This window comes from Thermobia domestica, chromosome 4 (assembly GCF_964235325.1).
Source record: "Thermobia domestica chromosome 4, izTheDome1.hap1.1, whole genome shotgun sequence".
Lineage (NCBI taxonomy): Eukaryota > Metazoa > Arthropoda > Insecta > Zygentoma > Lepismatidae > Thermobia > Thermobia domestica.
In genome coordinates this window covers 223269341-223292179 of record NC_137457.1, presented here as the reverse complement: position 1 = coordinate 223292179, position 22839 = coordinate 223269341, and the positions used below count along the sequence as shown (strand labels likewise).

At 35.2% G+C, this 22839-nt stretch overlaps 1 long non-coding RNA gene across 6 annotated transcripts in view; it reads left to right on the top strand.

Annotated features, from left to right (window-relative positions):
- The window catches only part of LOC145683448 (uncharacterized), a 1457912-nt gene that overhangs the window by 1109536 nt on the left and 325537 nt on the right, over positions 1–22839 (top strand). For 2 of the 6 annotated variants that reach the window (XR_014131099.1, XR_014131101.1), the window contains one exon: positions 14981–16099. The exons of the other annotated variants lie outside the window; for them this stretch is intronic. This is a non-coding gene — a long non-coding RNA (uncharacterized LOC145683448). Of the gene's footprint in view, positions 1–14980; positions 16100–22839 lie in introns of those variants that run through there. 6 annotated transcript variants of the gene reach the window in all.

Sequence of the window (22839 nt, the reverse complement as noted above, 5' to 3'; positions counted from 1 at the left end):
TTATTATTTATTTCGTAATTGCATGTATGTAGTAGGTTTGATAGTATTGTAAATAATCATAATGGCAGCTTAAGTTAGCTTAAAAGGGCTCCTATCCCCTTTTCTAAATTGAACCGGTTCTAGCGGGGGAATGGGTTAGTTATTGTTCGTTTTAGGGCCTTTTCCCCTTTCAGGGGAAGGGTCCCTCCATAAACCTCGTTAAGGTGCCCCCCGGGCATCAACTTTTGGTAGTCATTATGTAAACAATTGGTCAGGTCAATTGGACCTAGTGTTTACCTTTCTCATTTTGCCCCTCTAAATTAAATAGAGCCGACGGTATATATCAGAAGGGAGTATTTATTTGGTCAACATGCATGTAACTAAATGGTGCATGTTTGGTTTAGTTAGTTGTTTTATGTATAGTATTAGCAGTGGTGTATGTAGTTAGTAGTCTTGTGTGAGTGTGTGAAATTTCGGTTAGGACAGTGTATAAATATGTGTTAATTTAGTACCATTTTCCTAACAGAAATAAACCAGAGTAAATATTAAATTTCTGATTAATGAGTACAAGTATAGATTTCAGTACACGGTAAATTATGCCTCCACTACAGCGCCACAGCGTCCGGTTTCGGTACTCAATTGTTTGTTGACAATACGACATCGCATAACTTAGTGATCTAGGTTGTTGGATTTTAGTCATTTATTCAAAAATTACTTTCATTGGACATGGTTTTCGGTTCAGATGAGTATACCTTCGTATAAAATAACATGAGATCTTGCTGTGCGAAAAATTTCAGCTTGCTAGGGTCAGTAGAAATTGAAATATCTGCTGAAATAAAGAATACCTATTTTCTTAGTAGAAGTAAAGCCCATATGCTGTTACTGTTTGTTTCAAAATGTAGTATTAAATTCTCTTTTCCCGTGGCTGTAGAAAATTCCATTGTTGCTTTAGTTTTATCAGCAAATAGATTAATCGTTGACAACTTAACTTTCAGTAAATACATGTATGATTTTTGTTTTAAACCTGCGAAGTAAATACAATGTGGGTGTTTCGAGACAAAGAGTACGTGGTTCGATGAATGTGATCGTGTGGTGGTTTGAGCGTGATAGATTGTGATTATTATATATATTTATTACTGTGTAATGTAAATATGTGTATGGCCTGCGTGTAAAATGTATGAAATAGGGTGTCTATAAAATATTACTTCGCGCGAAAATTAGTAGATAATGAATGAATATAATGGTATATTAATAATATGATATAAAATATGAATGAGATGATGACCCCTATATTTAAATGGATAGGCCTAGTGTATGTTATATAGTGAAAATATGAATATGTTTACGAAGAAAAGAAAAGATCTCTCGCGTTTTGACTTCTACACCAGTACATTCATCCAACCGAGTTTGCTACTTGAATGGTAAATTGTAGTTGGGAAATTGTCTTACTTTGCATTTATGTACCTCATGATAATAGCCCCGGAATCTTAAAACTTTCAATAGATAGGGTAGCATCATGTGGGAATTACTTCTAAAGGTTGACAGAAATGATAATTAAGAAAACCAACTGCTATATCCTGTGATCATCGAAAAGTACAGGTTTCGGTCATTTGTACCTTTAGCATTCATTGCCTCTCCGAGATTTTTTTTTTGTTGCTTACCTTATTTATTTATTGTGCAGTGTTCATATAACTCAGTTCGGACTATCCGATTAAATTAACTGCTACTAAATTAATATTCATGGATAGCGTACCCGGACGTCGACCCCTAGTCCCCTTAAGTATTTTTCATGTCTTTTCTTAGTTTAATTAGATGAGGGAAATTAACGACGTCCCAGACTGTGGCATGTCTGCGCAGGGTAGCCATCGGTGAAATTTGGCAATAGAAGTCACCGATCCAAAATTCAGTTTATTTAATTTTTTTTTTATTTTGGCAAATTCTCATTAGGGATATCTTAGCTATTACTCTAATTTCATTACTATTCTGGAATCTTCTAGTTTCCAAGTGGTCGGATGATTTTTTTTTTCTTTTGAAATTCTAAATTAAGACTCTACTCCAACCTTCCGGACGATTTCCGGGAACCTGCTGGTTTGGGCCGGATACGGGGATCGGATTTCAATCTTACAACCAAACTCTTGTGGGATTGGGATCTGATGGACACAGAACTTGCATCCTTGGCAGCAGGGCGTTCCTTGAGTCTACGTATTTGAGTAGACCACCCTTTTGGCATGTTAAGAATATTTTGGCTATGGATTTGTTGAGATAGAAATTCGACTTTCGTCTTTGTAGCGTTAGTTACTTCTCACTTAAGTCTTTGGCGCCACTATTCTTCGTCTTCCTTCTTCTCTATCTCTCTCTGTCTTCATTACTTCGAGATTTTTTTTTTACTTTTTCAACCTTCCCCCCCCCCTGGTTTCTGAAACTCATGAAAATGTACAATATTCCATATTACTTATTTCGATCGTATGTACTAACTGAGACATCGAGGGATGCAATTCGTGGAGGTATTGCAGCACATCTCGGGACCATTTTCGCGATATTCAATCCACCACTGGAGAAATTGACGGGAAGGTACACTATGCTTTCGGATTCCTAGAAACATTCGTTATTCATGGATCATACAAATTATATCCATTGACAACTGATTTCTGGTTTTTATTTCTATTGATTGGTCATATAGTGTGTATGTATTAATAGTTTGGGCCCACTAGTTTCGAATAACATTGATTTTTTTTTGTATATACATATATATATGTACTTACATAGTTTTAAGAGTTACGTGCCTGCTCTATTTGTTGCATTTTCCACTTCTTATGTCAACTTATTAAATAACACCAGCTATTTTTTTTGTATATATACGCGGATCTTTAGTAAATTGAAAATGATTATTGATTATCGGGTTTATTCATATAAAATACAATGTTGCAACCTTATGAAGGAAAAAAGGTGAATTTTGATAGTCAGGGTTTTTGTTTTGTCTTTGAGCCAAATAAATATAAATATTTATAAAATATGAATACTTGTCGAATATGAACGGTGATGTAGAATTTAAACGTCGACGAAATATTAAGATAGATATTAAAGTGAAATTTATTGTATTGATTAATATGAATACATATATATATATATATGCGAGGATGTATGTAATGGGCTCGATATTTACCCTGGTCTTGTTAGGTTGCCATAGATTTTTGACACCCGGTATTAACTAACTATTTGTGATATATAGTATTCCCGCGTAAATTGTCATAAATTACTTTTTGTTGAATTGTTATTAATTTTTGTAACTATTAAAGTGGAATATAATGTTAACTACTGCATGTGAATAAAACAAGTAGCGGGTCGTAAGATAAATAAGAATAACCCTAATCCTTACCCAAATTTACTTTGCGAGTGAAATTAGCAACCTACGAAACAGTGCGCCCCTCCAACGACTTTTTCCATCAGTAAACCATGAAACAAATCCTTCCCCTGCGATCAGAAACCAAACTATTCAACATTTAGAATCTTTTGACTACAAGATCTATACTAAGAAAAAAAAAATTAGTGATCTTAAATTCAACGAACTGAAATCTGTTTAATAATTTAATGTGAATACCGGAATATGGAAATATGTTCCCAATATCTGTGACTGGATTTGATAAATTTTCTTTAATATTGACAAACTTTGAAATTTTAGATCAAGTGCGTCGAGTGACGAAATGAGAAATATAGATATAAATATATGTGATATGAAGCAATTAGTTGTCTATAGTTAAAACAAAAACAATTGAATACTCTCATGGACACAAACCACAGTGCGTAAAAAGAGAGTTGGAAAAAGGAGCTATTATCGACGTAAAAACAAAGACTCATAAAACTGTCGATATGTCTCCTATTGAGACAAAGACTCAATAAAATATTACTAAAGTGTTTTTTTTTTTTGAATAATTAACCAATTATTTTTTCTCTTCTGCCTGCAACGATATGTATTCATTGCAATGAATTTTAAATATATCTTGACCCTTGAAGTTTTTTTTTCTTTTTTTCTTCTTTTTTCTTGTTTCGTCTTTGGTTTAATTCTTTTTCATGTAATTCAACTTTTAATATACATATAAAAAGGGAAATGTGTTATTTGATCTTGTTGCAAGTAGCGAATTTCTGTGCATGTTTATGAAACATTCTTTTCATGTATTAAATTTTTTGTTATGTTAAACTAAATCTTCTTCTATTGAAATGTAATAAATGTCTATAGCAATGTAGTTAGGTTAGTTTAATTCAACCAAATACAACCCGAAGTATACATTGTCCTGTATGAATGTGTGTGTGAGTGAAATGTAGGTTTAGTATTAAGTGCACCAATTATCTTGTCATACATGTGTAATTTATTATAATTATTGGTAGTTATCAATTGAACTCATTGAATGTTAATACTAACTTAAGTTGGCTCTATGAAGGAAGTAAAAAGGACTGAAGTAGCCTGAACGAATGATCATCATGAGAGAACTGTGAAAGTCAAAATCTTCGACACATATATGATACTCTGATTTTTTTTTTCCTTTCTGTGGTCGTTTCTAACATGCCATCAACTGCGTCGTTCATTTTTCAAATATTGAATATTAGTCTAAAACTTCTGGAAATATTAAATAAACGGTAAAACTAAACTTTCTCATCTATCTCCGAGCTAGATTGGGATAATTTGGTAGTTGGGGTTAAATGGATCTAGATCGGGGATGTATGGGTTAACATGTGTCTACCCTTAATCACCTGAATACCAAATATTAACCCAATAGCTATTGGAATTCGATAATTATTCACTTTCTTTACCATATTTTTCAAAATATGCAGTAACAGTTTCCTTTTTATTACCTTCTTACTTTACCTCTTTCCTCTTCTATTTTCCTTTTCCTTTTTCATCTTCTTCTTCTATTTTTTTTAATAAAACTGAAAAGGGGGTCGTGACTGGGAATCCTAGATGTAATAAACACGGTCATGTATTTAGTTATTTTATTTCATTCTCTTTAGAAGTCCGATAAAAAGTTTTCTCGTTTCGATCGAATCTAGTATGTTCAAAATTAAGAAACGGCTAATATATTCCAACGTAATTAGACATAAGCTGATAGCTTCATGAACATCCCCACCAGGGGTGAAGGATTCCCACTCACGACTTATTCTGTGCATCACATTTGTTGCCCTTTTTCCTCAATCAGTCTTAGATTGACGAACGGTGACAGGATTCGTTGTTATAGAAACGGTGGTTTCTATGTTGGACGACAGCCCCCCCCCTTTTTTACAGTTTTAAAGTGGCGACACGTGACAAGACTGTTGCTATGGTAACCATGTTTACTGTGGTAACGGATCTGAAAATGCTTATTGAATAATACCAGTTATCATGCCAATCAGTTTGAGTTGGTGAACCGCGATAAGAATGGTTGTTATGGCAACGTTTGTTTCCATGGCAACGGATCTCAGTTTAAATGGCAACCGATAGATTTGAAATTTTTTTTAGAATGTCAGAGAGTGAGGTTGAAGGCATGTTGAATTGATTACAACATTGAAATTAATACGAGAAATTTTATAGTCAAGTGAAACAAGTAGAGTCGTTGGCTACTTTGTCATTTTTGTTTCCTTTTCTAAGGGGGAAAAAGAGAAGGAGTGTCAAAATTTTTCTAAAATAGAACTAAACGCTAGAAGGGTTTCAAGGAAGGAAAGAGAATGGGAGTCCTTTAATTTATGAATAGTACTTGTTTGGATAGCGAATAAGTATTTTATAGTATATGTGTATTTTTGATATATATCTTGTCTTTTGTAAAGTGTAAAGTGTCTCAAAGCTATGGCAACAAAAAAGGTTGTTGTGTCACAGGACGAGTGTGAAGTCACGTGCACTCAATGCACGTTAGACGAAAAAGAGAAAAGATCTCGCGCCCCGCGGAGACTTATAAGATGTACCGGTTGTGGACTAAAATGGATCCACTTTGCTTGCTCCAATTTGGACGATACTGCTGAAAATGCAGAAAAAGTTCAAACCGGCGAAATAATGAAATATTGTGAGGAGTGTGAAAAGGACCGAGGCCAAATATCTCCAGCGGAGATATCTGACCTCGACGATGAAGAAAAAAATGAAAATCACAGTGATTCTCGGGATCAGACGGCAAACCCGAAGGAAGGAATGTCATCTGGAGGGTCTGACACGTCTGCATTAATTCGCCAGATGATGGAAATGATGCATGAAAAATTTTCTAACATGGAACAAAATAATACAGAAATGAGGCGTGAGATAAATCAGAAAATAGATCAGAATAGTGAAAACTTAAGGCGTGAGATAAATGAGAAGTTTGATACCTCGAAACGAGAGACCGACGCTCGATTCGAGGTATTAAACAATAAATTTGACCAGATCTGTTTAGACTTTGCTTCTTCGATTAGTAAATTGAAAGAACAAACGTCTACTGAACTGGAGCAGGTTAGATACCGGGCCCAACAGTCTACCGAGCAGCTCAGAGACGAAACAAATGAGAAATTAAACGAAATAGATGTAAGGTTTGAGGGTACAAACAAAAGATTTGGTGACATCGAACGAAAGGTTGAACAGCAGCAGGCTGAAATAAGTAAATTGAATGTTGTAATATCCGACCTATCAATAGAAACTAAACTAGAGTCGGTTGATCAAAGAATTAGTCGAATTCAAACTGAGGTAGACAGTATTAAGGGGAAGATTACTAAACTGGAAATCGTCAAGTCTGACATCTCCTATCCTTTTCCTGATAGCGATTCTTCAGGGAAAAATTTCCCAGAAACGAGTAACGTCCTCCCGGGAAAGAGTCAAGTGTTGCCTGATGCACGGGACACAACCATGTATTGTCCCCCGCATCAGCCAACCTCGAAATCATGGTTGAGTAATTTCGATGTACCGATGCAGTCGAGTGTTGTGACTACAACAGTCACTAGCGTAAATGCTCACTCTACCTTTGGAATGGTACAATCTTACAGCGTGCTGCCAGGAGGGGAAAGGAGATGTGCCGGACCGTCGGTTACTGCCGTGGTGGGTCCTAAGTTCGAACCTTACATGGTCAATACTAACTATAAAACCTCTCTTGGTCATATGGGAGCGTTCAGTTCAGTGACCACTCCGTCGGTGGAAAATCCGGTGACAACCCCAACCGCTCAGGATAACGCGTTGATTCCACTAGATTCTTTTCCTGCCCCGTATAGTATGAGCTCTAAAGTTTCCCTCCGGGATATTGAACGTTTTCCCACTTTCGATGGGAACATTACTAACGGGTTACCTCGAGTTTTCCTGCGAAGATTGCAGCAATATCTAGACATGTACAAACTTACAGATGGGGAACGCCTACAGATAGTTGAAAAATGTTTGATCGCCGCTTCGGGCGCATGGTTTGCTTCGGTTAAATACCAAATCCGGACGTTTAGTGATTTTTTGATTCTTTTTAAAGAAGAATATTGTAATGAGCACATCGAACGGCTCCAAAAGAGAAACTTACAATCACTCCGGTATGATCGCTCCAAGTATGGGTCCCTCTTGGACTATGCTTGGAAAATTATCGAACTATATTATCAGATAGCTGAACATCCCTCTCAGGCTGAACTTGTAGATATTATAGTTAACGCTCTTCCACCCGATGAGTCCCGGGCCATAGCGTCCCACTTGTGCCAAACGGTACGAGAAGTCACCTCACGTTTAGCTGCCTTGTGCGGTAAGGAAGTTGGTGGTCCACCAAAACGATACTTCGCCCGACAGGCAAAGATTCTAAAACCGACGAAGACGAAGGTAACGGCAAGTTGCCAGACAGATTTCCTGAGTTATACCCAAGCTGGATCTCGTTATCCTAGTGGGTATGGCTCAGAAAACAACAATAATGGCCGGCGACTATTTAGGAATCGGCCCATGTTCAACAATCGCCGGAGTTATCGTCCCTATGACCGTACCAACATGGAATCAAACCCGGATAGGGACGATAACGCCAGGAGGAATTTTAACAGGACGTACGGAAGAAGGGAGAACGGTAATAGTCAGGGCAATAATAATAAGAATAATAGTAACAATAATGTAAATCGACCCCAGAATTCAGTCCCTTCGCAAGTGCGTGGTAACGGTGAGCCTAGAACAATATTAAATGGGAGTGATAGACGGGAAACTGCGGCCTAATGTCATCAGATATGCTAGTCGGCGAGTGAAGGCTTACGAATTGTCTCTGTCGATTTCTCAGTTAGAACTTCTGTCCGTTCTATTGCTATATGAACACTACTGAAAAAAAAAAAGTATCGGAACTCACAATTTTCGAAATTTAAAGATTTTCAATTGTACAGAAGATAAACGTAATGAATTACTCGCGCAATACCCCAAGTAGATATAATATACTGTCCTAGTGTGACTGGTAATGTTTGAATGAGATGAATGAGTGTGTTAATTTAACAAGCATCAGTAGTTAGTATTCCCAATTAGCAAAATTTTGTTATTCTAACAAAATTTTTGTTAATGGGCCGGGGAAAACTGTAATATACCATTACAGTTGAAAGTAATGGTAATTTTTTTTTACGCACCCTGTACCTAGTAATTTTTTTTTAATTCAATTTCGGTTTAGTTACACAATTTATTTACTCTCTCTACTTCGAATTAAATATAATGAACCCAAAGGTTTCGTTAGTAACCATATTCCCACTGTATAATATATTTATTTATATTTTGATTAAGTGTAAATCCCATTTCCGGATATATAACTTGAATAGTTACAAGGTTTACCATTCTGACGTCATACCGAAACATAGTTCCGTTATTGGATATAAATTTCCTTAATTTCAGACCAATGTAGATTTTGGCCAGGTACCTAATCTTTCCCTCACCCCCTCTCACTAGTCCATAGTCGCTTTCAGATCCGGTTATATCTGGATTTGCCAAATTTCTATTTGCTTTGTAATTTCCGCGGCTAAAGTTTTCGTTCTGATTGGAGGAATTCTCCTACCTCTGGCTTTTTCGGCGCAATATTATCAGAATAATTGAAGACACACTAGTAGGAGCAGCTTGTGATTTTCTTGCCACATATTTTTCGGGAAGGTCTCAAATTTTCAAGGAAAACTAAGGTAACATTTAATGTAACTTAATATTTAAAGACTGACAATGATTTAGGAGCTGACAAACTTCCATTTTTCGTCAAGTGAACTGTAAAATAAAGCAGAAATAGGAACCAGCTTTTCTGACGCCATATTGCTCATCATCCAAGCCAAAGCATAGACAGTTTATGAGAGTGATTGTCTGACCTTTTTAAAAAAAAAACTCAATTAGGGATTAGGGAAATTACGACCTGATTAGTGCATGTTGGTCGTGTATTAAGTAAATGTGATTTATTATTATTTATTTCGTAATTGCATGTATGTAGTAGGTTTGATAGTATTGTAAATAATCATAATGGCAGCTTAAGTTAGCTTAAAAGGGCTCCTATCCCCTTTTCTAAATTGAACCGGTTCTAGCGGGGGAATGGGTTAGTTATTGTTCGTTTTAGGGCCTTTTCCCCTTTCAGGGGAAGGGTCCCTCCATAAACCTCGTTAAGGTGCCCCCCGGGCATCAACTTTTGGTAGTCATTATGTAAACAATTGGTCAGGTCAATTGGACCTAGTGTTTACCTTTCTCATTTTGCCCCTCTAAATTAAATAGAGCCGACGGTATATATCAGAAGGGAGTATTTATTTGGTCAACATGCATGTAACTAAATGGTGCATGTTTGGTTTAGTTAGTTGTTTTATGTATAGTATTAGCAGTGGTGTATGTAGTTAGTAGTCTTGTGTGAGTGTGTGAAATTTCGGTTAGGACAGTGTATAAATATGTGTTAATTTAGTACCATTTTCCTAACAGAAATAAACCAGAGTAAATATTAAATTTCTGATTAATGAGTACAAGTATAGATTTCAGTACACGGTAAATTATGCCTCCACTACAGCGCCACAGCGTCCGGTTTCGGTACTCAATTGTTTGTTGACAATACGACATCGCATAACTTAGTGATCTAGGTTGTTGGATTTTAGTCATTTATTCAAAAATTACTTTCATTGGACATGGTTTTCGGTTCAGATGAGTATACCTTCGTATAAAATAACATGAGATCTTGCTGTGCGAAAAATTTCAGCTTGCTAGGGTCAGTAGAAATTGAAATATCTGCTGAAATAAAGAATACCTATTTTCTTAGTAGAAGTAAAGCCCATATGCTGTTACTGTTTGTTTCAAAATGTAGTATTAAATTCTCTTTTCCCGTGGCTGTAGAAAATTCCATTGTTGCTTTAGTTTTATCAGCAAATAGATTAATCGTTGACAACTTAACTTTCAGTAAATACATGTATGATTTTTGTTTTAAACCTGCGAAGTAAATACAATTTGGGTGTTTCGAGACAAAGAGTACGTGGTTCGATGAATGTGATCGTGTGGTGGTTTGAGCGTGATAGATTGTGATAATTATATATATTTATTACTGTGTAATGTAAATATGTGTATGGCCTGCGTGTAAAATGTATGAAATAGGGTGTCTATAAAATATTACTTCGCGCGAAAATTAGTAGATAATGAATGAATATAATGGTATATTAATAATATGATATAAAATATGAATGAGATGATGACCCCTATATTTAAATGGATAGGCCTAGTGTATGTTATATAGTGAAAATATGAATATGTTTACGAAGAAAAGAAAAGATCTCTCGCGTTTTGACTTCTACACCAGTACATTCATCCAACCGAGTTTGCTACTTGAATGGTAAATTGTAGTTGGGAAATTGTCTTACTTTGCATTTATGTACCTCATGATAATAGCCCCGGAATCTTAAAACTTTCAATAGATAGGGTAGCATCATGTGGGAATTACTTCTAAAGGTTGACAGAAATGATAATTAAGAAAACCAACTGCTATATCCTGTGATCATCGAAAAGTACAGGTTTCGGTCATTTGTACCTTTAGCATTCATTGCCTCTCCGAGATTTTTTTTTTTGTTGCTTACCTTATTTATTTATTGTGCAGTGTTCATATAACTCAGTTCGGACTATCCGATTAAATTAACTGCTACTAAATTAATATTCATGGATAGCGTACCCGGACGTCGACCCCTAGTCCCCTTAAGTATTTTTCATGTCTTTTCTTAGTTTAATTAGATGAGGGAAATTAACGACGTCCCAGACTGTGGCATGTCTGCGCAGGGTAGCCATCGGTGAAATTTGGCAATAGAAGTCACCGATCCAAAATTCAGTTTATTTAATTTTTTTTTTATTTTGGCAAATTCTCATTAGGGATATCTTAGCTATTACTCTAATTTCATTACTATTCTGGAATCTTCTAGTTTCCAAGTGGTCGGATGATTTTTTTTTTCTTTTGAAATTCTAAATTAAGACTCTACTCCAACCTTCCGGACGATTTCCGGGAACCTGCTGGTTTGGGCCGGATACGGGGATCGGATTTCAATCTTACAACCAAACTCTTGTGGGATTGGGATCTGATGGACACAGAACTTGCATCCTTGGCAGCAGGGCGTTCCTTGAGTCTACGTATTTGAGTAGACCACCCTTTTGGCATGTTAAGAATATTTTGGCTATGGATTTGTTGAGATAGAAATTCGACTTTCGTCTTTGTAGCGTTAGTTACTTCTCACTTAAGTCTTTGGCGCCACTATTCTTCGTCTTCCTTCTTCTCTATCTCTCTCTGTCTTCATTACTTCGAGATTTTTTTTTTTACTTTTTCAACCTTCCCCCCCCCCTGGTTTCTGAAACTCATGAAAATGTACAATATTCCATATTACTTATTTCGATCGTATGTACTAACTGAGACATCGAGGGATGCAATTCGTGGAGGTATTGCAGCACATCTCGGGACCATTTTCGCGATATTCAATCCACCACTGGAGAAATTGACGGGAAGGTACACTATGCTTTCGGATTCCTAGAAACATTCGTTATTCATGGATCATACAAATTATATCCATTGACAACTGATTTCTGGTTTTTATTTCTATTGATTGGTCATATAGTGTGTATGTATTAATAGTTTGGGCCCACTAGTTTCGAATAACATTGATTTTTTTTTTGTATATACATATATATATGTACTTACATAGTTTTAAGAGTTACGTGCCTGCTCTATTTGTTGCATTTTCCACTTCTTATGTCAACTTATTAAATAACACCAGCTATTTTTTTTGTATATATACGCGGATCTTTAGTAAATTGAAAATGATTATTGATTATCGGGTTTATTCATATAAAATACAATGTTGCAACCTTATGAAGGAAAAAAGGTGAATTTTGATAGTCAGGGTTTTTGTTTTGTCTTTGAGCCAAATAAATATAAATATTTATAAAATATGAATACTTGTCGAATATGAACGGTGATGTAGAATTTAAACGTCGACGAAATATTAAGATAGATATTAAAGTGAAATTTATTGTATTGATTAATATGAATACATATATATATATATATATGCGAGTATGTATGTAATGGGCTCGATATTTACCCTGGTCTTGTTAGGTTGCCATAGATTTTTGACACCCGGTATTAACTAACTATTTGTGATATATAGTATTCCCGCGTAAATTGTCATAAATTACTTTTTGTTGAATTGTTATTAATTTTTGTAACTATTAAAGTGGAATATAATGTTAACTACTGCATGTGAATAAAACAAGTAGCGGGTCGTAAGATAAATAAGAATAACCCTAATCCTTACCCAAATTTACTTTGCGAGTGAAATTAGCAACCTACGAAACAGTGCGCCCCTCCAACGACTTTTTCCATCAGTAAACCATGAAACAAATCCTTCCCCTGCGATCAGAAACCAAACTATTCAACATTTAGAATCTTTTGACTACAAGATCTATACTAAGAAAAAAAAATTAGTGATCTTAAATTCAACGAACTGAAATCTGTTTAATAATTTAATGTGAATACCGGAATATGGAAATATGTTCCCAATATCTGTGACTGGATTTGATAAATTTTCTTTAATATTGACAAACTTTGAAATTTTAGATCAAGTGCGTCGAGTGACGAAATGAGAAATATAGATATAAATATATGTGATATGAAGCAATTAGTTGTCTATAGTTAAAACAAAAACAATTGAATACTCTCATGGACACAAACCACAGTGCGTAAAAAGAGAGTTGGAAAAAGGAGCTATTATCGACGTAAAAACAAAGACTCATAAAACTGTCGATATGTCTCCTATTGAGACAAAGACTCAATAAAATATTACTAAAGTGTTTTTTTTTTTTTTGAATGATTAACCAATTATTTTTTCTCTTCTGCCTGCAACGATATGTATTCATTGCAATGAATTTTAAATATATCTTGACCCTTGAAGTTTTTTTTTCTTTTTTTCTTCTTTTTTCTTGTTTCGTCTTTGGTTTAATTCTTTTTCATGTAATTCAACTTTTAATATACATATAAAAAGGGAAATGTGTTATTTGATCTTGTTGCAAGTAGCGAATTTCTGTGCATGTTTATGAAACATTCTTTTCATGTATTAAATTTTTTGTTATGTTAAACTAAATCTTCTTCTATTGAAATGTAATAAATGTCTATAGCAATGTAGTTAGGTTAGTTTAATTCAACCAAATACAACCCGAAGTATACATTGTCCTGTATGAATGTGTGTGTGAGTGAAATGTAGGTTTAGTATTAAGTGCACCAATTATCTTGTCATACATGTGTAATTTATTATAATTATTGGTAGTTATCAATTGAACTCATTGAATGTTAATACTAACTTAAGTTGGCTCTATGAAGGAAGTAAAAAGGACTGAAGTAGCCTGAACGAATGATCATCATGAGAGAACTGTGAAAGTCAAAATCTTCGACACATATGTGATACTCTGATTTTTTTTTTTCCTTTCTGTGGTCGTTTCTAACATGCCATCAACTGCGTCGTTCATTTTTCAAATATTGAATATTAGTCTAAAACTTCTGGAAATATTAAATAAACGGTAAAACTAAACTTTCTCATCTATCTCCGAGCTAGATTGGGATAATTTGGTAGTTGGGGTTAAATGGATCTAGATCGGGGATGTATGGGTTAACATGTGTCTACCCTTAATCACCTGAATACCAAATATTAACCCAATAGCTATTGGAATTCGATAATTATTCACTTTCTTTACCATATTTTTCAAAATATGCAGTAACAGTTTCCTTTTTATTACCTTCTTACTTTACCTCTTTCCTCTTCTATTTTCCTTTTCCTTTTTCATCTTCTTCTTCTATTTTTTTTAATAAAACTGAAAAGGGGGTCGTGACTGGGAATCCTAGATGTAATAAACACGGTCATGTATTTAGTTATTTTATTTCATTCTCTTTAGAAGTCCGATAAAAAGTTTTCTCGTTTCGATCGAATCTAGTATGTTCAAAATTAAGAAACGGCTAATATATTCCAACGTAATTAGACATAAGCTGATAGCTTCATGAACATCCCCACCAGGGGTGAAGGATTCCCACTCACGACTTATTCTGTGCATCACATTTGTTGCCCTTTTTCCTCAATCAGTCTTAGATTGACGAACGGTGACAGGATTCGTTGTTATGGCAACAGTGGTTGCTGTGGCAACGGCCCCCTTTTTCCAGTTTTAATTTAAACTCAACTATACGCAGTGAGCGTGAGATTGAATGAGCATGTGAGTGTTGGGTCGAGTGAACGTAATGTCAGATTGGTGTTGTGAAAGGGAGGTCGAATGAGCGTGGTGTTGAGACGCTGATACGAGCGTTAGATCGAGTGAGCGTGGTTTTGAGATGCTGATACGAGCGTTAGATCGAGTGAGCGTGACGTCGAAATAAGTGAGCGTGATGTCGAAGTGATGTAATTGTTGTATGTCCCAGTATTAGAAGTATGTGTTGAACCGTTGAGGAAGACAAACGCAATCTACTGATGCAATCTACTAGTTATCAGTAAATAGTTTACATAGCATAGAATATAATAATATATAGTACATATACAGTATGTCAAAAAAGTAACGAAACTTTTTTCTTTACAGATAACCACCAGCTCCATCTATTGAAGCATCATATTATCGGAAAGCTGGATATCTGCTCAACTAAACGAGATCACAACCATGAGAATCGATTAACGGAGTGTCAAGTTGTACCAAGAAAAGTAAGTGTATCTGATGTCACCTCGTCACAAAAGCACGATGGAGCAGAGAGCCAATATTAAATTTTATTTGCAGATAGGCAATACCAATGGAAATGGTTAAACAAGTGCATGGTGATGAGTGCTTATCTCGTACATGTGTGTTCGAGTGGTATTCGTGATTTCGGGACTGTCATGGGTCCTTGGAAGGCGGTCCAAGACCAGCCAGATAAAAAAAAATCGCGATGAGTTGGTGGAACAAGTGTGAGAAATGATCGCCTACGATGTGAATTCGACTGTGAGAGGGATGGCGGAGGAATTAAATACGATTAAAGACATGATTCACGAAATTTTGACAAAAGATTTAAAGAAACGGGAAGTCTGTGCTCGATTTGTTCCGCACACCTTAACTGACAATCAAAAATTTGCCCGCGTTGAACATTGCAAGGACATAATTAATAGATCCATATGGAACAGAACAATCCTGGTATCGATTGTAACTGGCAATTGTGATCGCGATATCAACACTACTTGATAAGCATGCTCCACTCATTAAACGCAAAATATCGCGACCTTCTTCCCCGTGGATAACTAAAGAAATTCTAAATTTAATTGCTAAACGCTATTCCTCTTATAGACAATACACGAAAGCTCGTAAAGATAATCCAGTACAGGCTGACGACTGTTTTAAAAAATATAAAACTTTACGAGATAGATGTATACACTTAATTAGGAAATCCAAAATGGAATTTGCCTCGAACCTAGCAAACAGCTCTGGTAACTCAAAAATTTTGTGAAAAAAGTTAAATATATTAGACATAAAGAGCAGTATGAAATAAAATATGGCTAACAATAAATTTACTGCAGATGATCTTAATAACAATTTTTGTGACATTAAGTTTTTAAGTAATATTGAATCTAAAATTATATATGATGAGAGTCCAGAATGTACAGAAAACGTTTTTTCTTTTTAATGTGTTGGTCCTCAAACAGTCCATCAATAGAATAAAATCAAATGCTATTGAAGCTGACCAAATTAGTATTAAATTTATTTTAAAAAATTTGCCTTTTATACTAAAACTCATCACTAATATTTTCAACCGTTGTTTTATGAAAGGCACTTTTCCATCTGCTTGGAAAACAGCTGAAGTCCTACCGTTCCAATAATAATAATAATAATAATAATAATAATAATAATAATAATAATAATAATAATAATAATAATAATAATAATATCACAAGTATTAATGATTTTCGGCCAATTAGTATTTTACCTGCTCTTTCAAAGGCATTAGAATATATTGTTAGTGATCAAATTCGAACCTATCTAATGAAATACATTTTTTTTTTCATCCGTTTCTATCAGGCTTCAGAAAGTACCACAATACTGCTACAGCTGTTACTTATATCACTGACGACATTAGAGTAGCTATGGATACAAAGCAGGTAACTGTTCTTGCTCTATTAGATTTCTCTAAAGCTTTTCAATCAATTATACATAAGATTCTCTTCCATAAATTGGCGACGAAATTTAACTTCTCCGATGGTGCTGTGAAATGGTTCAAAAATTAACTACAGGGACGGAAGCAATTTGTAACCGTAGCCGATACTTCTTCTGCCCTGCGGAATCTCACTCACGGCGTCTCTCAAAGAAATGTCCTTGGCCCTCTCTTATTCTGTCTGTACATTAACGACCTTCCTTCTGTCTTACAATACTGTAAGCATCACCTATATGCAGATGATTTCCAAATATATATTTCATGTCTACCCGAAAACTTGAGCAATTTAATTGAACAAATGAATGATGATTTGCACCGCATTTACTTGTGGTCAATGAAAATGGGTTAACCATAAATCTACTTAAATCGAAGTGTATTTGTGTCTCCTCTAAACGACTTATACATTGCACCGTTCGAATATACCAACAGTAGAGATAAATGGAACAATTATTGCATTCTGAAACTAATACAAATCTTGGTGTAATAATAGATCAATTGCTTGAGTGGAAACCTTACTTAAACGCTGCATGTAAGAAAGCGTTCTGGTCTTTGCATTCTCTCACTAGACTAAAGAAAATTCTACTCACTGAAACAAAGCTACTACTTGTAAAATCTCAAATATTCCCTCACCTTGAATATTGTGATGTAGTTCTATCAGACTTAAATGAAGAATTAGCGTACCATTTGCAACATATCCGAAATGCCTGTATACTATTTGCCTATAATCTCAAACGATCAAATCATTTAGCTCCATTCTACAGAAAGCTGGGCCTCTTGAAACTTGCCGAAAGACGTGATTTGTATCGACTCACACTTCTCTTTAAGACTTTTCGCTTTCAACAACCTTCCTACTTATTTCAACGTTTGCAACCACTAAATGCTCATCACGACCACAACACAAGACCAAATGTAAATAAACTCCTTTTTCTTCCCCTACCTTCTTCAAAATTCTACTCGAAAGCGTTCTTCGCATCCACTATCCGTGCTTGGAATGTCCTTCCTTTCAGTACAAGACAATCTTAGTCAGTCAACCTATTTAAGGATTCGGTTGATCAGATCCTCCATAAGTCTATCAAAGCTTACTAATATCTAAAAAAAAAAAAAAAAAAAAAAAAAGCTGATTTTTATACCTCCTGCCTTTTATTTCTTCTGTTCACTAAATGTATGTTACTATATTATGTAGTTATTTCTAGTAATCTAAGTAATCTATCTGTGCATGTGATGTGATGTGATGTGTGTGTGTGTGTGTGTGTGCGTATGATTAGGAGCATTTTATATATTTTATACATATTTTATTATTGCATTTATAATCATGAAACTATTGTATTGCATGGTCAAGTGGGAGACAAGACATTAGCCTTAACTTCGCCATGTAAAATAAGACTTAATAAATAAATAAATAAATAAATAACTGGTGATGAGACTTGGTGCTTCTAGACGACCCGCAAACAGAACGCCAAAGTGCTACGTGTAAGTCCACAGCTTCTCCGAAAGCGAAAAAAATACGTTTTCAAAAGTAACGTGAGAAGGCAATGTTGATTTGTTTTTACGATTCTAAAGGTATTATACTTTGGGAATTCATTCAACAGGGTCAAACTGTTATTGGTGAATATTATCTGGATCTTATGGAGCGTTTGTGGAAGCGAATCGTTCTCATAAGTCCCGAGCAAAGAGCGCTAGGCACTTGGTCTTTATTGCACGACAATGCACCACGTCACAGCACCGTCGCAGTTCGCGACTTTTTGGCTAAAAAAGAAATCTGTGTGCTTCAACATCCTCCTTATTCGCCTGATTTATTGCCGCGTTACTATTGCCTATTCCCAAAATAAAACAATGTTACACACGTCCAGTCTGTCGTGACGGCAGTCATTGAGACGATTTCAAAAAAGGACATTAAAAACTCTATGCTAGCATTGGTTTAACGTGCCCAGCGGTGCATTGATTCGGAAGGGACGTATTTTGAATAAAAAGAATTACAATTGTTAAAATACCTAATTAGTTTTGTTTAATTTAAAAAGTTACGTTATTTTTCTGACAAATAAATAATCTAGCAGAATAAACGCTATAGATATTATTGACAAAAATCAACATGCATAACAGTCTTTTTTCTTGCCATAAAAATCCGTTTGTCTCGATTCACCGAAAAGTATCAATAACATTTAAGTCAGATGTCATTTTGTTCAGAGTGATGTCATCTATCGACTTATATATGTCTCACCTTTGCTCCGTATTATAGTTAAACTAAAATGTAAAATTTAAGTGTTAATCATAATGCTAATGCTCCTCTCTCTCTCTCTCTCTCTCTCTCTCTCTCTCTCTCTCTCTCTCTCTCTATATATATATATATATATATATATATATATATATGTGTGTGTGTGTGTGTATGTGTGTGTGTGTGTGTTTGTGTGCGTAAAGAGACAGAGGTCTTATTAACCTATTGTATACTGTTGTCTTGATAGTGATCATAATAAAGAAGCTTGATGAGTGGATTTCAGTATTAGTTACGCTTTAGTAGATGTGTTAGGTTTTAGAGAGAATTCGCTTTTTCAGAATTTTTCTTGAAACTTACCCTGAGAAAATAGATTGATTTTTGCTGACTGGAGAGATTAGTTGTAATCTGACACTTTAGAATATTTGCTGAAACCGCAATGAATCATGTTTGTTATCCGTATCCAAGACCAATTACGGAGTGAACCTTACACCCTGAAGTGGCAGTACATACGAGCTGTTAGAATGCTGTTAGTGCAGATGGTGGACGTATGGAAAAGGCGTTTGAACAGAAAGTACAGTCGTACCACTGTGGCATATAAAAATTGAAATATCCGGACAGATTGGCAGGATGCGCGAGATAATGATTGGATCGAAAAATCGTAGACAGTATTCGTACTTCATGTAACTCCTAGTACAATGTCCTTGGCAGTAATCTATAAACACAGTAGATAGTTAGTTACATCTACCTCCTCCTTCCCGCTGTTACCAGCACGGAAGAAATCCCTCTCTAAGTTATGATTATGAAATTGCCATTGACACAGATAAATATTTGCTATCAGTTGCCGAGTGTCTATTTCCCATATTCTGTTTTGTAATAAACAATACAGCTTACAATAGGTTATAGCTTATATGTAATATTTCCGCTCTCGGTATATAACGTACTACGGCCTAGAACTACTTGTTTCTTTACCTCTTTCATTGTGAACCACAGTGCCTGAAAGCTCGAGCTTTTGCTCCCTGGTTGATCTCAGCCTCACCTAACAGTTTTTCCAATACCCAGCGTCATGCTATACGCTCATATTATATGCCGTACAGATCCACACTCTCCAATTGGCAGTCTATCCTCTAATAAAGGCGCGGGTAAATACGATATGCAATCTGTCTGACTCTCTATGTTCGTTGCACGACGGATTCTATTGTCGCCCACTTGCTCCGTAAGTTCCAGGTTAACATAGGTTGCACTTGACACAGTCGCTACTGGTGATGTTGTGTGTCTATTTCCCATATACTGTTCTATGATGAATAATATAACCATGATTTATAATCTTCCCATTATTGACATATAACACAATAGCCTATAACTCCTTTCTTTGCTTCTCATTATGAGCTGCAGTGACTCCGTGGTAGAGCGTAAACCTCTCGCGCGTAGACTTCCTGGTTGATCTCATCTCTCAGCAACATACTGAACGTACTGCTGTACGTACAGATTATACGCCGTACAATAACCACATTTCCAATTGGCAGGCTATCCCCCTATAGGCAAGGGTAAGTATAATATGTCCTCCAGCTGACTATCTACGTTCGCTGGATGGTAGAGTCTACTGTCGCGTTACCAGATTAACTTAGAATCTTTCCAAATTACAGAGAATTACGTCTCTCCCCGTACGTATTAGCATTTTACACTTACCTTTATCGTTTTGTACTAAAGATTTATGTGTCTTCGATTGGTATGTGCCTCATCTTTTGAAACCCTTTTCTGTTTTACGCTAACAATAATGTTGTAGAATTTTTGAGTACATGGTAACATATTTGTTACGTTTCTAACTAGTATGTGTGATTTATTGTATTTTTAACGAAAGAAAGACAATTGAACAACATATTAAATTCTGTATACACACTATATCATAATTGTGTGCAGAGAAGAAAATCATTTTGTGGTCTTTTGTATTATCTGACTTTGTATGATCTAGTATCGTGAGTCAAATTACCACTGGAGCTCTTTTCTTTTCATTTGAAAAAAGAAAGTAGGAGAAAGAGTTTGTGGAACCTCTTTCTCGTTTAAAGCTTTGATATTTAACGCTCTCGTTTCTAAGCGTTCGTTATGTGAGTACAGGGAATAAAGGCTACACAATGCCATTCTAGTGTGTACTTAACGGGACAAACTTCAAACAAAGGAAAATTTTGATTAACAAAGCCCGAGCGCCGGTCCTCAATTACAGGATATTGATCTATACCACGAACTTTCTGTTCTGAACTTCGATTGAAAGGGATTAAGTGGACGTGAGTTGCTTAAAGAGGTGGACTAATCTATATGACTTACGCACTACAATGTTTTTCTATATAATGTGTAAGTAACAAGTTAAAAAATTACTGATCTATTACAGCGTTGGAAATTTTACAATATTATTAGTGCTTAATGGAAAAAATGTTCGAAGATGAGGCATATACCAATCGATTGATCTTATTGAGCTGACTAAAATGAAACAGGTGGGTGTAAAGTAAACCTTCATGTGTAATGTAAAAAAAAGGTCGTGAAAAATAATTTTTAAATACTTATATTAGTGTAAAATAACTATGCTACATATTAATCACACACTGACACTGAATCACTCACATAGTTAATTACATATCTCACACTAACAAATATACACTAATCAAACTTTGATTATGACATACCAAGACGATAGTGCACAATAGGATTAATCAGATACAAAAGAATATATATATATATATATATATATATAAATGAAAGTGACTGTGTTTGTGATTTAAGAACCACTCGACCGATCTCGATCAAATTTTCAACATACTGAGGTTCGGACCTGGGATGGATTTTATAATTTCACTTTGACGGTGTAACTTAAGGAAGGGGAGGGGAAGATTTTTATATATATATATATATATATATATATATAGAGAGAGAGAGAGAGAGAGAGAGAGAGAGAGAGAGAGAGAGGAAAAGCACCAAAACCGACATACCATTTTCTTTTGCTTCATAAAGCTAAACTGAAGGAGCGCGATTACGTAGTAAATATATTTCTTTAAACCAACAACACTACTCAATAAAATTATGTAATAAGTTTTAAAAATTGCCATTTATTACAACAATTATGACGATTTGTTCAATTGTCTCCGAAATCATATTTTTAGAAATCTAGCCCCAAACCCGACATACTTTCAGAAAATTATTATGTTGCAAAATCAAAAGAAGATATATTTTTAACTTTGTATTTTGATATTATTGTATAAATTCTGTTACGCACAAAAGTAGGTTTACTTGTAAGATGCTATTAGATCTGCACCATACTTTGCTTATTAAAAGTAGAAATGAGTGCTGATAGAAATAATCTTATCATGGTATTAGGCACAATTCACAGTTCTAAATAGTCTACATACGAATGGGTGTTTTGTAAGTTAAGTAAACATTAAGAGGGAATATCGCTATGGAATTACACATTCAGTCTAAATCAATACACTAATCACATATGTAAAAGTCCCCTTCCACACCGACACATTCTGTGTGTGCCCAGGCCTCACATGATACACACTGAACCCATTCTTCTCAGCTAGTGTATTACTATGGACTTGATTCAGAGCAGTTCTAATAATGAGTGTATCTGCATCACTGTCTGCCTGTAGAACAGTGTAGCCTTTGGCTTTCAAAGCATGCACTAGAAATTGAATGAGAGCTCGTTTGTTGTTTCTGTTTGCAATCTTCAAAAATGATGTCTCGAGAAGATCGTTTAGTCGATACTGCTCTGCTCATTTTGTTGTTTCTTTATCTGGATAGCTATAAACACCACTGTACAATTTTTACCATAATGGCGTTCAATATGTGTTACATACACGTCAAATATTTCACCAAACGTAGCTGGTTTTGGTCAAACCACACATTGTAAATTTCCCCTATCAAAACATAGAAGGAATTGCATGATAAATTGGAGTCCCACTTTGACATGAAAAGCATTTAGAATGGAAGATTTGTTGTCGTTTAGTAACAGTGATAAATCAATAATGATGGAGGCATGCTTGTCAGTTCATACTCAAAGTATGC